General features: G+C 38.4%; 1 pseudogene; it reads right to left on the bottom strand.

The window, feature by feature from the left end:
- Positions 1 to 2035: 2035 nt before the first annotated feature.
- The window catches only part of LOC131900113 (large ribosomal subunit protein eL8-like), a 59612-nt pseudogene continuing 45916 nt past the window's right edge, over positions 2036 to 15731 (bottom strand).

Raw genomic sequence — 15731 nt, 5'->3', positions numbered from 1 at the left:
TCTCTGTACTCGCATCGTGGCGCCTGAGTGCCCTTCCCAACAAATAAATAGAAATATAGTTTTAAACGTTTAAAGTGCAACTAAACTCAAACATTTTTGTGAGCACAGTGTACAAAGACCATAAGGTTTGGAAGAAAGAAAGGCCTGTAGGCCTGTGTGTAGAGAAAATAATGAAAAGGAATAAATCAAAACAGCAGTTATTAGTGGGAGGGGTAGCATTAATTATTTCTTTTCCATAAATTCTTCTCTAAACTTGGTCATGATTATCTTTGTTCTAGAGATAACAGCAGATTACTTTCATAATTGCAAAACTCCAAAATATATTAATAATAAAATATGGGGAATGTAGTCCGAAAGAAAAAGCCAAAACTCTGAAGTCAGACCCGGGTTAGAAATTGAGCTAGGCTAATTTCTGACTGTTGACTCAGGACAAGCCGCCTAAAGCCTCTTTGAGCATCTGTTTGGCAACATAAAAAAAATGGGATAATAGTCTTGGTAGTATACAAGTGATCCTAGCACAGCACTCTGACTAAAATGCTAACTCTAGTACCTACTAATCATGTAGTCATAAATAACTTTTTCCATCTCCTCTGTGGTGGTTTGAATGAGAAGGTCCCACATAGGCTTAACTATTTGAACACTTGGTCCCCAGTTGGTTGTACTCTTTGGGGATGCTCAGGAGATGTGGCCTTGAAATAGGAAGCCACTGGAAGAAGATAATCATTCCCAGTTTGCTTTTTCCTTCCTGTTTGTGTTTCAAGCTGTAAGCTTTCAGATTCCAGCTTTAGCCATCATGCCTCATCATTACCTTCTGGGGCAATAAGCCCCAAATAAACCATTCTTCCCATAAGCTGCTTTTGTCATGGTGCTTTATCTTTAGCGATAGAAAAGTAACTAATACATTCTCAAAGATTTAGTTTCTTCATCTATAAAAATAAGTATAATAACATCAACCCCCTCAAGATTGTCCAAGGTTATATGAGATAATAAATATAAAATGACATCACAACAGCAATGTAGCCACACACTAAAAGACAGATAAAATTTGCCGGGCGGTGGTGGTGCACGCCTTTAATGCCAGCACTCAGGAGGCAGAGCCAGGCAGATCTCTGTGAGTTGGAGGCCAGCCTGGTCTACAGAGCGAGATCCAGGACAGGCACCAAAACTACACAGAGAAACCCTGTCTCAAAAAAAAGACAGATAAATTTGATTAACTATATATAAATGAGGGAGTGGCTGAGATTTTCTTCAAACTTTAATTTCTTACCCAAACTTACATATAACCACATATTTCTACAGAACTAAAAATTACTGTTTTGTAGTACTAACATATTTTATTTCTAGCTCTACAATTTCATTTTAGAGATGCTCATAACACAAGGTATGTTAATGTTTCCTATGACATTGTAATAGCAAACTTTTATAAACAGCAAGTACTACAGGAGAACCCCATGAATTATAATAAACTCTTGCTATGGAAAAATATTGAAGCACTTAAGAGAAATGAGGAGGAACCATGTAGACTAACTGGAATGCAATCTAAGACACTAAGGAAAAAATAAGCTGTGAATAATGAGATTTTTTCATTAAAAATATCATTACATACTGTATGTTAATTTTGCCGTAGAAAAAATTCTAAAAGAATGAACACACATATAATAGCTGTTTAGGAGATTGAATTGTAGCAATATTCCATCTCTGTTGTAGTGTTTTAAATGGGAAATGTTCCCCATAGGCTAAGGCATTTAAATGTTTGGTCCTCAGATGCTGGCACTGTTTGGGGAGGTCTAGAAGGCAGAGCTTTGCTGGAGGAAGTACGCCACTAAAGGCAGGCTTTGAGAGTTCATAGCCTGTCATACTCAAGTTTCCACTCACTCTGCTGTGTACCTACAGTTGAGCATGTGCTCTCTCAGCTTCCTACTCTGCTGCCATGTCTGCTGCTTGTTGCTATGCTTCCCTGCCATGATGAACTATTTTTTACTCTTTTTTTAAGTTTGTAATTATATTTATGTACAGAAAACTTAGCAGTGTACATTTAACCCAATTTAGTGGCAAGTTCTTGGGCCTTTGCCTTTTCCAGCTTGGCAATCCGAGCCACAGATTTAGGACCCAGGACATTGCCTCCCCAGTGGCGGTGGATCTCATCATATCTGTCGTTGTAATTGGTCCTAACAGCTTCCACCAGCTTAGCCAGAGCACCCTTGTCTTCCGAGTTAACCTGTGAAGGCAACAGTGGTGCATGTCTTCCTGTGGACCAGCCGCCCCAGCCTGGCCTTTCCCTTGATGATGCAGTAGGGGACCCCCATCTTTCGACACAGGGCAGGCAGGAAGACCACCAGCTCAATGGGGTCTACATCGTGGGCAATCACCACCAGCTGAGCCTTCTTGTTCTCCACCAAGGTGGTGACTGTATTGACCCCCGCTCGGAGGACAGGTGGTCTCTTAGTTGGGACGTCCCCTTTGCCAGCAGCTTTCTTCTCAGCACGGGCCAGCAGCCTTTGCTTCGTCTCCTGCTTTGTCTCTGGCCTGTACTTGTGGGCAAGCTTAAGCAGCTGGGTAGCTGTTTGCTGGTCCAGGGCCTGTGTCAACTGGCTAATGGCAGGAGGTACTTTGAGCCGCTTGTAGAGGATGGCTCTTTGCCTCTTCTGGAACTGGAAGCCAAAATAAACTCTTCCTCTGTAAGCTGCTTTTAATTGTGGTATTTTATCACAGCAACAGAAAAGTAACTAATTCAGAAGTATTGTATGTTTCTAAAGTATGCATATTATTTTGAAGTATCATTACATGTTTTAATTAACTTTCATACTTGATTAATAATCAAGGTATTTTCCCCCGTGCACTCATTTTTCTCCTTTTACAAAAGCATTTTCATGGCTGGCAAGATGGCTCAATGGATAAAGCCACCTGCTGCCAAACCTGAAGACCTAAGTTCGGTCCCTAGGACCCACAGGGTGGAAGGAGAGAGCTAATTATTGCAAGTTGTCCTCTGACCTCCATGTGCTTCTTCCACACAGAATAAATAAATATAATAGGAATATTTCCACAGACTTACTTAAATTTGACAAAATAAAATGAGTCATATGCTAGAGCACAATATTTTAGACATGATGAAATAAATACAAATGAATTATTGTTTAATATGTTTAATTTGCAAACTCCATTAAAGGAAAAATGAATTCTTTGAACATCTACAAAGAGTTGGATTTATTTATTTTTCTGAAATAAAAAGAACTTTCCTTACATCTTCTATTTTTCTCTGAAAATTGAAATGAACTATCTATTAAGTGTTTAGATTTTAAGTAAGAATTTTTAATTTCTCTTCTAACATTTAGAGAGTTGAAAGGTAACTGAATGCTAGGAAGAAATCATTTAAGTATAAAGATAAGGCATTACTATTTGATTCAGCAACAATTAGGTCACTTATGACCTTGGTGTTGGTAATTTTATAGGGCAGCTGGTGACAAAAAGCAGATGGCCAAGAAGGGCTGGCGAGCAAGTGGAATTAGAGATTATATGCAAGTCTTGCTGGTGGTTTGTCTGCAAAGAGCAGACGAGGAACAGGACAAGAGCTGGAGGAGGGTGTAAGGTCAATGGAGAGCTTGTTTATTTCATTGGGGTTTTGCCTTTTTAATGAGAGCAAATTGGTTATATTAAAGTTTTATATGAAAAGAGTTAGAATAGAGTTGAAACTAAATTGGGGGGGGGGATGTTACAGGAGGTAGGAGAGAGAGGGATCCAAATCAAAGATGAAGAGTTTATTACTAAGGATGAAAAGGTAGACAAGGTCTCAGTTTTGAGAAAAGTGGAGAAAGTCTGATTTAGTCAATCCAACAATATCTTTAAAAAGGCAATAGTAAAATGCAGAAGAAACACTGGGTGCTACCAAATTTTGAGACCAAATATTGCAGCTATGTGATTTTTTAAGGCACATTCAGAAACAATAATAGAGCAAATTTGATTGACTTATTGGTTGATAATGTTTTTACAGATGGTTTTTAAATAAGAACAAAGAGATAAAGTATTTGAAGAAATTGGCTTACTGATGGAGAGGGCTGACATGAGCATAAAACAGAGCATAGCCAGTTTTAAATCCTAAAAGTAGCCCAGGTGTGCCTACAGAATAGGAGATATATAGATATAGATATAGATATTAATATTTAGCAGCTTTAAAGAACTCTAGAGGCTAGAGAGGTGGCTCAACAGTTAAGAGCATTGGCTGCCCTTCCAGAGGACTCAGGTTAATTCCTAGCACCCACATGGCAGTTCAAAACTGTCTCTAAGTCCAGTTCTAGAGATTCTGATGCCATCACAACAATGCACATAAATATAAATAAATCATTTAAAAAATAAACTGTAAATACTAAATACAAAAATCATCCTGTGAATAAATGGGCCCATTAATAGACAATTCTCAAAGGAATAAACATACACTGTAAATAAATATTTGAAAAATTGTGCAACATATTTTTGATATTTAATTTCACCCCAATCAACATGGCTATCAAAGTAAATAATAATAGCAAATGTTGCCAAGAATATAGGGAAAGAAGACACTTCTGTGAAGAGTCTGTTGGAAAGAATGCAAACTGAAATAGCCACTATAAATGCAGTATGGAGGTTCCTCATAATCCATCTATACCATTTCTGGGCATACACCTAAAAGGCTAAGTTAACGTACCACAGAACCAGTCTAGATGCCCACCCATAGCTAAATAGATGAGAAAATGTGCCATCACACAATTGAGTTGTACTCATTGGTGAAGAAAAATGAAATCATGACATTTGTACAGAGGGAAAATGAACAAAACTGGAGATAATTGTGTTAAATGAAATAAGTCAAACTCAGAAAGGCATTAAGTGGAACCTAATGTGAACACACACACACACACACACACACACACACACACACACACACACACACACACACAGTGATTAGCTTTAATTGTCAACTTCACATAACCTGGAAAGAGTGTCAATGAAGGATTTTCTCCATTGGGTTGGCCTGTGGCATGTCTGTGGGGGATTATCTTTAGTTGGTATGGGAAGATCCAGCCTACTTTGGTTGGTACCATTTCCTAGGCAGACAGTCCTGAACTACGTGAGAGTGGAGTGATGGAGCTGAGCACAAGCTAGCAAGCAAAAGAACATGCATGACTTGATTTCTCTCTGCTCTTTACCATAGATTTGATGTAACTAGCAGCTTTGAGTACCTGCTACCTTGACTTCCCTGAAATAATAGACTGTAACCAGGAACTGTGAGCTAAATTGATTGTTACTGGGCTATTTTATCACAACGACAGAACTGAAACCTTGTGTGTGTGTGTGTGTGTGTGTGTGTGAGAGAGAGAGAGAGAGAGAGAGAGAGAGAGAGAGAGAGAGAGAGAGAGAGAGAGAGAGAGATGGAAAGAGTATAAGGGAAAGGAAGAGTTCTAAAAGGAGGAGCGAGGGAGCAAGGGAGGAGAGGAAAAACCCATGAGAGAGTAATAGAATATAAACGTTATGAAAACAGAGGGAGGGTCTGTAGAGATGGCTCAGTGGTTGAGAGCACTGGCTGTTCATCCAGAGGACCAGGGTTCAATTCTTCCAGCAACCACATGGCAGCTCACAACTGTTTGTAACTCCATTTCCAGGAGATCCAACACCTCACACAGACATACATGTAAGCAAAACACCAATGTACATAAAATACAAATAATCAAGTTTAAAAAGAAAGAAAACAGAGGGAGAACTACTTGTGGAGGAAAGGGGGAACAGAAAGGGGGAAAACAGACCTGAGGGACATAAGTGGTGAGAGGAGAGTAAGACCAAGATAAAATTTGATATATGTATTAAAACATCACAATGGAAACCATTTCTTTGTCTGCTAAACAGAAATATTTTTCGGTTTATTTTACTTCACATGTGTGAAAGTTTTGCCTACATGTATGTATGTGCAACATGTATGTGCCTGATATCATGAGAGTTCAGAAGAGGGCGCCAAAAGCCCTGGAACTTGAGTTCAAGACGATTGTGAGCCACCGTGTGGGTTGTGGAAACAGACCCTGGGGTCCTCTGAAATAGCAACAAGTGCTCTTAACTGCTGAGCTATTTCTCTAGTCAGTGTCCCCAGTTTAATTTAAAAATATGAAAACAGTAATAAAAAGGGTGAAATAGTACAAAAGGGCAAAGGTTAAATAAAATATTGAACTTCTATGAATCAAAAAGTAAAGCAAGCCTAAATTCTAAGCATGTGTGAAATAGACTTTCTGTGTGAAGATATGGATAGTAATATAGTTTAAATGGTATTTCATATGCTGACATAATAAATAGCAATTACTTTTTAAAAAGCAATCAAACTCTTTTAAAAACCCAGTGAGTAGGCCTTTACAGTGATTTGGTTAAGAAAGGTTGTTCTTTCACACTAATGTGATAGTAATGAAGGCTGAAAAGAGCAAGCAGATTCATGAGATAGAATCAGTGAGCCTTGGAATAAACTGGATATGAAGGTGACTGTGAGATAGGAGTCATAATTTCTGCCTTATAAAAATAGATGACACTGCCAGCTCTTCACTGAGATAAGGAAGGCGGGGGACAGGTTGAAGAATAGGAGAAAGCAGAGATGATGAATTGGGTTTGGGAACATCTTGAGTTAAGGTGTAAAATAGTCTGTTTAATATCAAAATATCAAGCTTGAAACTCAGAGAATCTGGAAGCTTGGGGAATAAAAATAAGATGTTTGGATTTAAGATACATGTATGCTCTCAACCTAGAATTAATGAAAATTCACTTAGAAATTGATTCTACAAAATCATAGCAATTCCACTTAAAATTTTATGTTAAGAAAATAGAACATGGTGTGTGTGTGTGTGTGTGTGTGTGTGTGTGTGTGTGTAAAACTAAGAACTTCATCTCTTTAAATCCCTAACCTCCTTATTTTGACATGTGCTTTAATTTAAGGAGGGATTGATCACTGCACATTAAGCGCAGCAAGGCATCATAAAAAGTTAAGAGAAAGTTCTAGGCAGTTGCATATATGACAAAACCACAATCACCACCACAGCCAACAACACCAGCAAAAATGAGAGAAGAGAGAAGCTAAATTCCATCTCACAGTTTACATGACTGATTTTAATGGGAGAAGGGGCTGTCTGTGATATAAAGGAAAAACCAAAGTCTGTTTTTCCAATTGTTCTACATAACACACAATACTTTTGTGAGTTCTTGTTAACAAAATGTATGAAGATTTTCCCCACCCAAAACAAGTCTGTTGTGCAACAGACACCCCCACCTGAGTGTCCTCAAATTCAATACACTCCTGACTAGAGGTAGCATCAGATGCCAGATGTTGAGGCTTTAATCCCACACCATTATCCTCACATTAGAAACCCAAGTACAGACCATGGCTTGTGAATGACCAATTACAAATTGGAGGTTATGACAATCTCCTTGGCAATTAATTTACTAAAGTGGCTCACAGAACTCAGAGAAACACTTAATTACACTTACTAGTCATTTATAAAAAAAATAATGCAAAGGACACAGATGTCACAGATGGTCAGATGGAAGATGTGATGTTATCTTGACAGCCAATTTGATTGAATGAAAGACAATTAGTAATCATATGTCTTGGTGTATTTGTTAGAGTATTTCCAGAAATATTAAATTAAGGGGTAGAAGGCAAGCCTCAAATGTGAGTAATATCATGCAATTCTTTGAGGGTCTGGATAGAATAAAAGGAGTAAAAGGAAATGAAGCTAGCACATACGCACATATTCATATTCTCTCTCTCCTTCTCCCTCCTTCCCTCCCTCCCTTCACGTCTCCCTTCATCCTTCCCTCTTTGCAGCTGTCTCCTTTCCTCTCTCCCTTTCTCTCTTGCCTCCCTGTGTAAATGGAGGCTTTTCTCTATCCCACCCCATCCCGCAGCCACTTCCAAATAATCACTCAGAGGCTTGTATTATTTAAAAATGCTTGGCTTGATGGCTCAGGCTTATTATTAATCAGCTCTTATATTTAAATTAACCCATATTTCTTATCTATGCTTTGCCATGGGGCTCGTGGTTTGTTATCTCATATTCTACATGTGGCAGCTGGCTGGAGTCTGCCCTGACTTCACCCTTCTTCATTTCTGTCCTCAGTTTGATTGTACAGCCTAACCTTATCTTGCCTCACCATTGGCCAAAACTGCTTTATTATCAACCAATGAGAGCAACACACGTTCACAGTGTGCAGAAGGACATTCCACAGCATCCCTGCCTTCTCTGGCCACCATGATGTGAGTTGCTTTGCCCTGACATGTTCTTTGCCATGATGGATTGAAACCTCTTAAGTCATAAGCTAAAACAAATCTTTCCTCAATTAAACTGATTTATTCCAGTATTTTTTTCACGGTGACAAAAGTCTAACACAAAAGATATTCATAGGACTAGGTATGTGAGAAGAAATATAGTGCTTCCTTGCCCTCCCCAGGTAATCCACCATCTGGGAACTCCATTTGATCAGCTATTGGAAAACTCACTAAAGTCTGTCATTTTTTTAAAATTATGGACTCAATATTCATGATTGATTAAAAATGGATCCTGGTGATCAATCAAATTTCAGCTCCTCTCCCCTCCTTCCAGTTGGAAAATGTGGTTCAATGTTCTATACCAGGCCTTTCTAGTAACCAGGCCTTATCCTTTAGCCATATAGAGGACCTCAGCCACAAGTCATCTAGTCAATATACAAAAGATACTTAACATTCTGAGGATTCCAAGGCTTCAGAGACTCTAGGTAAGGAAATGAGAACAAAACTTAAATATGTTTTACAATATTGAAGCTCAAAAATATTTTAAAGATGTTGATGATATATAGTGATGCAAAGGGAGTGGAAAAACTGTCATTCTCCTACACCCTCTGTGTGATTACACATAGCTTCACCTTTTCAAGGAATTTTTCATAATATGTATTACAATAGACAATGCATGTGTTACTGGAGACAGCAATTTCACATCTATAAATTTATCATACAAAAATGATGACACACACAACTAAAATGTATATATTAAAATGTCCATTTTTCATGATTTCTAGAGGCAAACTATTTTAAAAGAGCCTAAAATAAATTCATTGCTGGTTGTTTACATGAAAAAGTATACTTTCACGAGGCTAGAAGTACAGTTCAGTGTCTTAGTTAGGGTTTCTATTGCTGTGAAGAGACACCATGACTATGGCAACTCTTATAAGGAGACATTTAATTGGGGCTGGCTTACAGTTCAGAGGTTTAGTACATTATTGTCATGATGGGAAGCATGGTGGCATGTAGGCAGACATGATACTAGAACTCTCAATCTGTTTTCTTATGTCGTACAGGGTCACCTGCCTAGGGGTAGCACCACCCACCATGATCTGAGCCTTCTCACATCAATCATCAATCAAGAGAATATACTACAGGCTTACTCACCAGCCAATCTGGTGGGGTCATTTTCTCAAATGAGGTTTCTTCTCAAATGGCTCTACCTTGTTTCCAGTTTACATAAAACTAGCCAGTATACCTAGCATGCATATATCCCTGGCATCAATCCTCCACATCAAAAATGAATATACGTTCCCTCAGTATAATTCTCTGAATAGTTTAAAGGAAATTAGGTAAAAATATATGTACTGCCATGAAAATCTATCTGTGGTTGGATTCTTGTTTGGTTGGTTGGTAAGTTAGGTTTGGTATCATTTGGTTTTTAAACAGACCTCACTATATAGCCCTGGCTGACCTGAATCTCAATCAAGTTGGCTTCAAAACTGTGATGATATTTTTGCCTCTGCTTACCAAGAGCTAGGATTCTAGGCATCAGCCGTTATACCTTGTTGTTGTATTGCTCAATACAAGTTGTAAACAATATAACTGATGTGATCCCATATTTTGCAAAAAAAATCCTGGAAGAATAGACACCATTAACTGTCTTCACAGAACATAGAGAAACATGGAACTTTTACTTCCTAGTGTAGATGTAACCAACTGTCTTATTAAATAAGAAACACAGAGCCGATTCAGAGAAGAAAGCCAAGAGGTCAGAACTAAGAGCCTTACCCTTCCTGCTTCAGCCAAGAGAGTTCTCCGAAAAGGGACCTACTTCCTGTGTGTATGTCTTTATATAGTCTAGCTGTTCTGCCTTCTCATTGGTTGTAAACCCAAACACATGACTGCCTCGTCACTGCCTGTATGTACAGCCCTCCAGGTCCTCTTTGGTATTGAGATTAAAGGCGTGTGTCTCCAATGTTGACTGTATCTTTTTACACACAGAGATCTACCTAGTTCTGTCTACCAAGTGCTGGGATTAAAGGCGTGCGCCACCATCGCCATGCTCTTGCTATGGCTCTAATAGCTCTGACCCCCAGGCAACTTTATTTATTAACATACAATTAAAATCACATTTCAGTACAAGTAAAATACCACCATATTTCCCCTTTTCTATTTTAATAAAAAGAAAAAAAAGAAAAAGGTTATAACTAACAAAAGAAAAACTATATACAAAAGTACAATAACTATATACAATATATACAAGTAATAAATGTCTAAACAATGTCTAGTCCATTTTTATTTGACAAATTCAGAGAAAATAATTTCATTATCTATCCTATTTTGGTAAGTCCAAAATGTATCTAATTCACTTTCTATCTGAATTAATCTTCAACTATAACTAACTAACCTTCAACTATAACTAACTAATCTTCAACTCCCTCAGAGACCCAAGAAGGAAATAATATTACCTAACAAAAATAAAAACAGGAAGTGCATGCAAGCAACTTCCAAAAAATTTGTGAGTTGACAGAAACAGCCAGCTGCCTGGACAGTCACCTGAGGTTTCTCTGCAGTGCTGGGGCATCATCTTCAGCCTATAGGCTTAGCGTATCTGACAGACTCATTTGTGAAGTAGGATGTACACAAGGTCAACAGTTCAACCTCACATTGGGTGAGAGCAGTCCATGTACCAGAAACACCTGAATTCCACTAGTGTCAAATTCAGGATTTTAAATTCTGGAAATTGTTGATGGTTTTTTAATTCAGCTGTCGATTCTTCTTGACTGTGTATATACGGCTTCATCTCAGCATCCCGTTCTTCTCCACATCCCTCTATCAAATGCCAGTCTACTATTGAGAGGCGTGAGCTTAGTTACTCTTCAAGAATAACTGTTTCAGCTGCTGTTCCATTGCACATCAGAAGCCATCGGCCCACTGTTTGTTCAGCTGCCTTCGAAGAAAAGGGCACTGTACCTTTTCCGAATTGTGAAGGCCACCTCAGGGATGGTGCCATATTGTCCTGGCCTCAGAAGATGCCTTTTGATAAAGCCATAACCACACTTGTTTTGGCAAGAATCAGTAGTCCTTTGTTTCATGTCCTGTCTGTCCATTTTGTCCTGTTGATTCAAGGATACTTTGTTGTCCAGTGGCTAACTTTTGCCACCATGAAAGTTAACTCCATACGCAGTTTCTTCAATGCCCATATTTTCTCTGAAGTAGATTGGTACTGCCAGGAGCCGACATGTTTCAAAAAAGAAAAATTTTCTAAGTTATTATTTCTAAGTTAAAGTTAAAAATATTTCTAAGTTAAAGCATTTTAAATGCCATATTCTGTAGATCTCTGAAGGGTTTGAAGATGACCTGTCTAAAATATATCTGCTCAATTTTTAAAACATATCTTAAATAATTTTGTATCATTTGAATATTTGCAACAAGCATGTGTAACTTCCAACCAGAAAGAAGCTAGTTAACCTTTCACAATTTGGAGATCTTATCAAATACTGAGTGATTCATAAAATGATGTGATATATTTATTGATGTGAAATAATTCACAGTTCATTTCTGAATGGAAACTGGTATGCAAATATTATAAGCATAGGCTAGAACTAAGAAAACTAAAATACAAATTTCCTGCGAAGTTTTGTTTTCCTCCCACCTTTTCCATGTACTTCTCAAGTTCATGGACTCTGTTTCTTTAATTGTACACACACACACACACACACACACACACACACACACACACACTCCTAAATATATAAATGCAACCTTCTCAGTCCATATGTTATTTGTATGTCTATGATTTCGGGGCTGACTGTGTATTATTGGATAACCAATTAGTGTGCTCTCCTGTAGGGAAGACTGTTTCTCTCTGTTTCCAGCATTCCTTGGTGGCCTGTAGCTCTTTGTTTAGGGTTGAGCTCCCACGAAATTTCCCCCTTCTGTGTTAGCATGTCTGTTGGTGGTATCGTCATTCAGGTCTTGTTTAGGCAGTCATATTGATGAGGCTTCATGGGTGTAGTTTCTCTGGCTTTTCTAGGAAACACAATATCATAGCAAACTTAATGTCATTTTTAAAGAGTGTATAGTGTGTCTACAAATAAAATTTCCAAAGATATGGACTCTAAGTTAGAGAGGGGAAATAATTCCACTGGCTTGACAACTAAGGGAAATTCAGGACAGTTCCTTTGAAGATATAAAATTCTACAATACTTGATTTTTTACAAGGACTTCGATTGGGCACAGTGGCTCACACCTGTAGCTCAGCACTCAATAGAGTGAGACAGGAGGACTGCCACAAATTCAAGGATAGCCTGGGCTACAATGTAGGACCTTGTCTTCAAAAATACCCTATAACTATAGAATTCTAAGTAATTTCTATCTTCTGTTTATTTTTCTGACTCATAACAATTTTTTCTCAATAATCACTAATAACATAATCAGAAAAAAAGCCACATCAATAGAGTCCCTTTTGGTGAGGGTGAAGACTCCATAGGATTGAGACAGTTCCCTGCCTGCTCTGGGCAAACTTTGGCAGTTGTTGCTAACACAACTAGTGTGTGTTTTAGAAATGGACTGAAGAGAAATAGACAGGAAGAAGGAGAGGAAGATGACTGGAAAGGGAGAGAGGAGGAAGCGCGGAAAGCATTCACTAGCTGACTAGAGACCTAACTGACTCGCATGGAGAAAATTCTGTAGATATCAACTGATGCCAGTGTGCTTTCTGTGCCCCACACACAATTCTGGAAAGTTCTGTCTGCAAGTTAGAGCACTAACTACTCCCCCACTTCTTTCCTCCTCCTTCCTACATCTCCTCCCTGCATGCCTATTCTGTGATATTCAGGCTGTCAGTCATTCTCACTATGGATTCCAAATAAATATTCTAATCAAATTTGTAAATGTTTCTTGATGTATACATATCATTAGCACAAGGAAAAACAAAGCAATAAAAGATATTTTCTAATGAGCAATGAACCAGGGTGTACACAGACATTCAAATTTTCTTTAACTATGTGTAGACACTGAAAGAGGAAAACATAAACATTGCTCAGTTAATTGATAGGAAACAAAAATAAAAGCACCAAGTTCACTGTCTGGCATGTAGTAAGCGCTTTGCTTAATTAAGTGTTAGCCTAAATGCTTCCTTGTACATTAACAGTTCATTTTTTCAAACAATTAGCTAAACCACAGCACAGACAATAACAGAAGCATAACAACCAAAAGGAAAGAACTACCCTCGTCTACATTAGAGATATCAGTACCATTGCTGTAATTAACAGCACATTGTCTAATGGACTTGGTTGGGAAAACATCCTCATCTACATCCTGTAGAATTGAGATGATTTTCTGTTCTTTTAGGACATTCACAGGACTAGGATGTCTGTGTTGTGTTTGGATATTGGAATATTAATGTCTTACACAATCACAAAGATCAATGGTACTCTAATAGACATAGCATGAGAATGAGAGTCAGGTGATATTACCAGGTCCTTGAGTCCTTGCTAATGTCAATATTACATTACTGTGGAAAGCCCTTCATGTGGAAATTTGTTCCTGTAATTCATTTTATTACATGCTGTTCATGAGGCTTCTTCTTATAATTAAAAGGCATATATCTAGTGCTTTAGAGAATAAGATGAACTACACTACATTGCAAAAAACAAATTGCATCTATAAAAATGTCGATAGAACAAGGATTCCCAAGACTCAGGCAATGTGATGCTTCTCAAGCATCACTTGTTAGCCATGTAAATGACTAGGTAACCATGACAATCATTAGGTCTTTGACATCAACCCACGCTCTTCATCACTGAAATATGCTGCCTCTTAGTGTGCATGCTTAAAGAGCCTCTATTGCCAGACTCTGGCCAACAGATTGGATAAACAGCTTAGAAGAGATAAAAAGGTAAGTAGCCCCCACTAAAAGACAGGAATATCAAGAGCTCTCTCAAACCTAATGAATACAAAATAGCAGGATAACAGCCTCCTAGCCCCCTTCACCCTCAATAATACAAGCTAAGCACAAAAAGTCCTCCTTTTCCACATCATATGATAAACATTTGGCCTCTACTATCTGAGAATCTTGATTTCCTTATTTCTCCCTTAAATTTGCAAAATCTGGTTATTTTCCAGCTAGTTGATCCATGCTTGGGGGCCTGAAAGATCCCATCCCATGTCTGAATTTCACAGCGCATACCTCACAGCCTAACTCCAAATCCAGGTGGTCCACAATCACAGCAGAATTCCATCAGGATTTCCGGTTCCTACAGCTCAGCTCTGCTCAATTTACTCTTCTTCTTATTTTGCTTTCCACCCTTCCCTTCTCCTTTCTCCAAGGATTCTCATTTATAGGAAGGACACCAATAACCAATTCCCTGCCCAAGCCAGATACGTTCTCTTCCTCAGTAAACATGCTATATTTTATGCCCTGAATGTTGATGCACCCAAAAATCTACCTGTTGGAATTTGATACTCAATAAGATAGTATTAAGAGGTAAGGCCTTTTGGAAGTGAATTGGTTGTGACTGTGGGATTAGTGGCTTTGTTAAAGAGGCCTAGGGGAGCTCACTTGCCCTTCTACGATGTGAGGACGCAGAAGGTACCACCTATGAAAGTGATCATTGAACCTGCCAGTGCAGTCTTAGACCTCCAGCCTTCATTCACATCCATGAGCAATCAATGTCTGGGTTTGTGTCTATTTTTAATTACTCATCAAAATACTTTGTTATAGCACCCCAAATGGATTAAGTCATTATCCAACATTTGTTTAGCTTTCAGAGGGAAATTTAAGTTCCAAAAAATCTGTGTTTCTCTCCTTTAAAAATATTTGTTATAAGATGATGAAATAAGTTCTTGCCAGAGAATGAGTTTAGCTCTGTGTCTCTAGACACACATTGCATTTGCGATTTGGTGTGGTTATTCATTACTGGTTTTTATTTCTACCCAAGAACATAATTGACTTTATATTGTTTGTAATAATTGCCTAAGAGTTATGAGTTTGAACACTATGAGGGTGGATAAAGTTATTCACTGAATCCATAGGTTAGTAAATGAAAATACTAGTGCCCTGGGTGGGCTACTTCCCTATAGGTTAGTTAGGCAGGATCCTGAGGCTCCCAAAACAATACAGGCAATTGCTGCTGTTGGTTACCCAGCAGAACTGGATAATAAAACCCTATTGCTGAAGATACTATACATTCTGGTAGCAGGACATAAAGAAATCTAAATGGAACCGAGAAGAAAGCATCTTTGCTGCAGGCTAGCCCTTGTAGTGCTGGAAGGCACCAAACAGCCTGGTGGGGAAGAATTACTGAAATTAGTCTTACTTAGTGCAGGACCCTGCTTGCTCCACTACCAACTTGCAAGGTAGATGTGCCCACTAGTGCAATAGAGACAAATATGTATTGGGTGTGAACAACCTCTTTCAGACCACAGCCTCCACCTGACACACACACACACACACACACACACACACACA

The sequence above is a fragment of the Peromyscus eremicus genome, chromosome X, assembly GCF_949786415.1.
Source record: "Peromyscus eremicus chromosome X, PerEre_H2_v1, whole genome shotgun sequence".
NCBI lineage: Eukaryota > Metazoa > Chordata > Mammalia > Rodentia > Cricetidae > Peromyscus > Peromyscus eremicus.
Note: the sequence above shows the minus strand (reverse complement) of the source record. Positions and strands in the feature narration are given on the sequence as shown.